Source organism: Lycium ferocissimum, chromosome 7, assembly GCF_029784015.1.
Source record: "Lycium ferocissimum isolate CSIRO_LF1 chromosome 7, AGI_CSIRO_Lferr_CH_V1, whole genome shotgun sequence".
Taxonomy (NCBI): domain Eukaryota; kingdom Viridiplantae; phylum Streptophyta; class Magnoliopsida; order Solanales; family Solanaceae; genus Lycium; species Lycium ferocissimum.
The window spans coordinates 16516876-16524833 of record NC_081348.1 but is presented as its reverse complement, the minus strand read 5'-3'; positions in this window follow the sequence as shown (position 1 = coordinate 16524833).

Sequence of the window (7958 nt, the reverse complement as noted above, 5' to 3'; positions counted from 1 at the left end):
TAAAATAAATATTAGACATTTTTAACATGAAAAGGAAGAGAATAAAACTTATGGAATTAATGTTAGTCTTCTTAAACTAACTACCCATTACTAAACTAAACCACTAAATTCACTAAATTCATCTAAGCTAAAAAATGAAACAAAGTAAAATGTTAGTCAACAATACAAATTAAATGCACAAAAAAAAAAAAATAGAGGGAGAGATAAAATTGGAATGGGCTCGGCCCATTTTAAAGCCCAACTCACGAACTATTCATGTTGTTGGGCTTTGGCCCAATAGATTTCCTTTATATATTGCCGGATTGGGACTGCTTTGGGCTTCGGCCCAAAATCATTTTTATTTTGATGGGGAATGACTCGAGAAGAGATTTCGTTGGGCTTTGGCCCAACCCCGAATGCGGAAGAAGACGAGTCATTCGGACTCGTATGCGATGGTCATGCATAAAAATGAAAAGAAAAGGATTAGTATATGATTAATGAATAAGGCTAAACATATATAAAATAAACTCAAAAAATAATGGTAGTGTATATGTATATATTGTGTATATTCAATATACTTCATGTATACACAAAATAGGGAGTAAAGAATGCTAATATTGGAAAGCTTTCGGTAGGAAACAAATGGTTAATTCTGCATCAAGACAGTAAATCATCAAAAATGGGTGAAAATGACCTAAAACATTTAGTCGAAAATGGAGGAAAAATATGCAAGGTAATAAATCAGTTCGAAAAAAAAAATCCTAAAACGTAGTAGAAAATGGCCAAAACAGCAGTTAAATGCAGCCACTGTTTGGTTTAAATCAGTCCCCAAAAGTGCAGCAATAATAGGTATAAATTGCAGTAACTGTTTGGACATAATTGTGTCTTAAGAATGTGATAACTGTTCATGCATTTTAAGTCATCATGCATTCAAAAAAGAGAAACAAAAGTAATTCTCAAAGATATGCTGAGAGGTCACAGACCATTCAAACACGAGAGAAAAGTGGGAACTTAAATACTTAATCTGATTCATCAAACTAGAAATAAAGGAACTTAACTATTCCTATTACATATAATCAGGTAGCAGAACCATACAAATAAAGTGCCAAAGTAAATGAGAAGCAAGCAACAAGGTTTAAAAAAATAAAGAAAGAAAGAAAAGCAGCAGTAACAAGATTTTAATACATCAATGGTACACAGATTTTTAATCAGACAAGATAGGTAATAGGAGATGAATCTTCCAATAACTAAATACAGTGACTTTATCAGAGACCATCATGGTATTAAAAAAAATGTGATTCTTTGATCATTTAAGGTGCTTAACAAAATATTCAACCACCACAGTTACATTCTTATTTAAGGACAAAACTGAAAATAGGTATGTGCAAAAACACTTATACAGAGGCAATGAGCATTCAGTATATTCAAATGAACTACAATTAACACAGACATGCTAATAAGACTAAAATCATCTGAACTGCATTAAGACATGAATAGGCAGATCCTGCTAACTATCAGTCTGGAAACTAAACCACCTTAAGGATAGTGACTCAAAACATGGGAGAGACAGAAAAGAAGGATCAGATTATAGTTTAGCATATCATATGCCACTACCACTTGATAACTTTCAGTTTTTTTTAAAAACCCAAATTATACAGAGATATAACACATTTCGACCAGCCAACTGGTCCAGTAGTAAACAAGCCTTTAATACTAGTCTTTTCAAATATATAGCAGGCAGATTTATCTTTTTAGGTTCATAAAGTTAACAACACACATGATTAATAAGCAAGTCATCCTATGCCTCACCACATAGTTAGCCTACTGATTCATATTTCTTTGATTAGATCATATAACCATATTCAAACCAGCTAAACCCAAAACTTAAAAGCAGGCAAACTAAGCAGTCATGGGCAATTTAAATTGAAACAAGACATGTCAAGAGTGTGGGATTATTTAAACACAAGACAGCAAATCTTAAAACAAAGCTGAAATCATATTGGAAAGTGACACAATACTAATCTGATGATTGAGTCAAACAGTGTAAGCTAAACATGATGGAGGGTATGTTAATATCAAATATGCTAGCAAACTGGGCATGATACATGTCTAGGTGCAACTAATCTGATTCAAGATATACAAATCTAATGAACTAACATGTCCAACTGACAACATGATTTAAATAGCTGCATATGCTATATTGGACTTATTATTCATTGACAACCTGATTTAAATAGCCCACTTCTTATCAGGCTAGCAACATGCTCCAGCTAAAGCAACAAATAAAGCATGCTACAGTCATACCAAACAGTGTGCAAGGATCAGTTAGTGGATTATTCCCAAACAATTTGAACTAAACATACATGTATCACCAAGACTGCCAAACACTCAAGTATGTTTCAAAGACATCTTTAGATTGTTTAAATCTGGAACAGCACCTAATCCCCCTTAAGACAATATGAACCAGCCCAAGAACTGAAACTGATGCATGTTCATAGTTCCAAACAGCATATCAATTTTACCTTATGCTAATTTTAAATCAGATTTGTTTATCTCATCCACAAACCATCATTCTTATCATAGTACACACTGGATATGCTTTCTCCTTATTGCAATTTCAAATCTCCTTATTACTATATCATTACTGAATTGCATTAACGATCTTGTGTGATAATAAGAAGCAAACAGGAATCAATCCCAGACTTAGCTATTAGCCATGCCTGACTTAACAACAAACACTTAAGCAAGCTCAAATATCCTACTAACTAATTGTCCAGATTTATAGAAACGATATGCAACTTAAACCAACTAACACGATTAACTCTTGCCTTTGAATTAACTGAAATCAATCTATCACACATAACATACGTAACTACGTAAGCAGAGCCAAAACATAAATCATCACAGAAGACTGATGAGGTCTAAATAAATAACAACGTACCAACAACTTATCAAGCTAATCTAATTAATCAGCCGAATTTTAAAACTAACAACGATTAAGAAAGCATAGATTAAGCAAAAGTAAAAGGAAAGGGGAATTACCTTCTTCGGGTGCAGCGAAGTGAGGCTTCGAGTCTCGATCTACCTCGAACACTGCCAAATTAGAGCTTGCGATGCTTGGATTTGTAACAACACCAAGGTAAACGAAACAAAATCGATGTAGCACTTGGACTCGATAATAAGATAAGATTATAACTGGTAAAAAAAACTCGTATTTAGGGAATTATAGGCGACTAAAATACTTATATTTTAGAGGTTTTCGGGATTTCAAAAGCTTGTTTCAGAACTTTAATTTTTTGGGCATTTTTGCGACTCAAAAACCTGTCTTTGTAGTGGATTTTTGGGGTGAAAGCTTTGATTCTTAAGGGGGTTTTTTCCATCTCCTTCGTAGAGGGATTCTCGCCTCTCCTTTCTGTCCCCTTTCAAACGATTCATCTCCCCCTATTTATAGGGTTTTGTGTTGAATAAAAGAAAGAGGGCAGGAGCGGAGAGAGAGAGAGAGAGAGCGGGGAACAGGGAAAGTGGGAGCGGGGTGCAGGCGGCGGTGGTGGGGACGAGAGATGATGAAGGAGAGGAGCGGATGGGGAGAAAAGGGGAGAGAGAGAGGAAGAGAGAGAAAGAGATGGGGGTGGCGGCTTGAAGGAGAAGATGAAACCCTTAGGGGTTTCATTTTTGTTAAAATGAGAATTGGGCCGGGTCGATTTCCTTTTGGGCTGGATGTGGGCTGGGCGGATGAAAATAATGGGTTAACTGATTTGGGCTTGCTATTTTAAAATATTGGGCTGGATGGAAGAAATTTGCTTGGCTTCTAAATTTAAATAAGAGATCCATTTTAACTAATTGTATGCTAACATGTCTTAAAATATTATCTCATATAAAGTATGTATTTATTAGTAACCGGATAAAAATAAAGTGGCGTCGCAATAGCCGTGCGATAATATATTGAAAATCAATAGTAAATAAACGCTATTATTTAATTATGCGAAGATAATTGCGATGCGTGTGCATAAGATGGCAAAAGTCTTTGAATGATAAAAAATGCGAATAATAATAATATTAAATGGTAGTAAATAATAATAACAAAATAATAATAATAATAATAATAATAATAATAATAATAATAATAATAATGATAGTGATAATAGTGGTAGTGTAATAAAAAATAGCGAGATAATAAATAATAATAATAATACCGACTACAACGGGATAATAAAAATGCCGTATTAGTAAAATCAATAATTATAATAAAGTATAAATAATCATTTCTCAAATTGCCAAAATTACTATAAATATTTAGGAAAGGCGGGACAAAATTGGCTAGGTTTAAGTGTTCCCATTTGATTATCCATTCATCATTCCCAAATGCTCTATCAAGGAACATGATTAATTTGGTTACTCAATTTAGTTAGTCGTTATGGTTTGTATATTTTGCAAAGGATACCATGATTCTTCTCAGTGAGTTTCCATATTTTTTTCTTTTTGTCTAATTTTTTTGATTAATTTCTCAATTGTTGTTAAAATTTGTCTTATTTTAGTTATGTCTGCCTCTTGTTATATTTAGTAAGTTGACAATTCAAGTATCCTACATGTCAAGTTTATAATCACAAGGTTCAAAGAATATTTTATTATATTATACATATTTTTAATTTAGAACCACAAGATTTGAAAGTCTATCTTTATTTCTTAAACTCCGTGTATAGTCAAACGTAGACACTTAAATTGAGACAGAGGGAGTATATACCAAATGAGGGAAATGAAAGGATAATTGAGACACTGCGGACACGTGGGGACATAAAAAGTAAACACACAAGAGGTAGTATTAATGTTAGACTTCTGAAATGTACACATGCTAGTCCTGGCTTAGAGTATAATTTCATTTGCTTTTTGTACACTTATTGTTGCTGTGTTTGTCCACTTGGGCGTTTGTTGTTAAACAAAAATTGTCTTATTTTGGTTATGTCCGCCTCTTTTTATAGTTAGTAAGTTGATAATTCAAATATCCTACATGTCAAGTTTATAATCACAAGATTCAAAGGATATTTTATTATATTACACACATTTTTAATTTAGAACCACGAGATTTGAACGTCTATCTTTATTTCTTAAACTCTATGTTTAGTCAAACGTAGACACTTAAATTGAGACGAGAGGGAGTACATGCCAAATGAAGAAAATGAAAGGACAATTAAGACAACACTAACGGACTGTGGGGACTTAAAAAGTAAACACACGAGAGGTAGAATTAATGTTCAACACGAAATGTACACGTATGTTAGTCCACCAGAGTACAATTTCGGTTTGCTTTTTGTACAACTTATTGTTATTGTGTTCGTCCACCTTGGGCGTTTATATATAAGAAGAAGAAAAATATAGAATTGAAAAATAGACATATATTTTTAGTAATGTGGCCAAGTAATATGGGACGAAGGGAGTACTTCATTTTTATTAATTCTTAAAGAACATGAAAAGTTAAGTAAAGTAATGTGGCCAAGTAATATGGGACGAAGGGGGTGCTTTATTTATTAATTCTTAAATAACGTGAAAAGTCAAAAGTGAACAAGTAAAAGTGCACGGAGGAAATAAATATGTGTCGGAGAATTAAAATTGAAGTGCATACATGTATACATGAGAAGAGAATAAATATTTAGCAAGAACATGAAAAGTAAAAAATGAACAACTAAAAGTGCATGGAGGAAATAAATATGTGTCGGAGAATTAAAATTGAAGTGCATACGTGTATACATGAAAAGAGAATAAATATTCGATCTTGTGACATGTATATTGTGGGATTTATTAATTCTTAAAGAACGTGAAAAGTCAAAAGTGAACAACTAAAAGTGCACGGAGGAAATAAATGTGTCGGAGAATTAAAATTGAAGTGCATACGTGTATATATGAGAAGAGAATAAATATTCAGTACCATGACATATATCCACGTGGGATTTATTAATTCTTAAAGGACGTGAAAAGTCGAAAGTGAATAAGTAAAAGTGCACGGAGGAAATAAATTTGTGTAAGAGAATTAAAATTGAACTGCATATGTCTATACATGAGAAGAGAATAAATATTCAGCAAGAACGTGAAAAGTCAAAAGTGAACAAGTAAAAGTGCACAGAGGAAATAAATGTGTCGGAAAATTAAAATTAAACTGCATACGTGTATATATAAGAAGAGAATACATATTCAGTATTATGACATATGTCCACGTGGGATAAAGAAGTAGTTGATTAAAGTGTACAATTTATATAACTTTTGGTACAAATATTCATTGCTGTGTTAAAGTGTACAATTTGTAAAGCTTATGGTACAACTTTTCAATGCTGTGTTAGTCCTCTTAAAACACTAATATCTAGTAGAAAAGAACATGAAAAGTCAAAAGTGAACAAGTAAAAGTGTACGGAGGAAATAAATTTGTGTAGGAGAATTAAAATTGAACTGCATACGTCTATATATGAGAAGAGAATAAATATTCAGCAAGAACGTGAAAAGTCAAAAGTAAATAAGTAAAAGTACACGGAGGGAAATAAATGTGTCAAAAAATTAAAATTGAAGTGCATACGTGTATACGCGAGAGAAGAGAATACATATTGATCTTCTATGACATATGTCTACGTGGGATAAAGAAGTAATTGATTAAAGTGAACAATTTATGTAACTTTTGGTACAAGTATTCATTGTTGTGTTAAAGTGTACAATTTGTAATGCTTATGGTACAACTTTTGTATACATGAGAAGATAATACATATTCAGTACTATGACATATGTCCACGTGGGATAAAGAAGTAATTGATTAAAGTGTACAATTTATGTAACTTTTGGTACAAGTATTCATTGTTGTGTTAAAGTATACAATTTGTAATGTTTATGGTACAACTTTTGTATAGATGAGAAGAGAAAACATATTCAGTACTATGACATATGTCCACGTGGGATAAAGAAGTAATTGATTAAAGTGTACAATTTATGTAACTTTTGGTACAAGTATTCATTGACGTGGTAAAGTGTACAATTTGTAATGCTTATGGTACAACTTTTTAATGTTGTGTTAGTCCTCATATGACACTTATATATAATACTAGCCACGGGCCAAACATGTTTATTCACTTTAATTAACCTGTCTTTAAGGTTTGTATTTTGTAAATAATTTTTAAAAATTTGTCATTATCATGACAAAGAAAGTTGTTCATCAATGTGAAAAAAGAAAATTATTAAGAAGGTGATGGAAAATTAATATTTTGATCCTAGATTTTTTCTTTTTAATTTTTTAATATCTCATATGTATACTGATAAGTTAATATCCATCTCAATTAATTAACTGTTCAGATCCAAATATAGGAACCATTGTTGTATATATTGATTTTTTTAAAAGCAAAACTAATAAAATATTTTTATTAAATTAATTAAAAAATATGAGAAAATAAATGTGTCGGATAATTAAAATTGAAGTGCATACGTCTATGGAATAAATATTAAGTATTATGACATATTAGAAATGTGATATGTTATATCATAAATCACCAAATTTTAATTAAAAATGAAAATATAAACTAATACATTTTATAAATGTAAAGAAACAATAATCGAGAATGCAAAAGAGTAAGATAGGCAAAGTATTGACAAAGATTTTTCCTTCTTTCTTAATACTTTAAACGTGAAAAGAGGACGAACAATAGCAATGCAAATTTGTATCAAAAGTTATATAAATTGCACACTTTAACCAACTACTTTTTTATCTACTTAGACATTTGTTATAATCTCTCTCCAATAGACTATTTTCAGGAATACTGATTAGAAAGGATTAGTTTTATTTTGGTTTTATAAATGAACAAGTAATTTGGATACACACATATTATATTTTTCAAGAACGCGAAAAGTCAAGAGTGAACAAATAAAAGTGCACGGAGGAAATAAATGTGTCGGAGAATTAAAATTGAAATGCATACGTCTATGGAATAAATATTAAGTACTATAACATAATA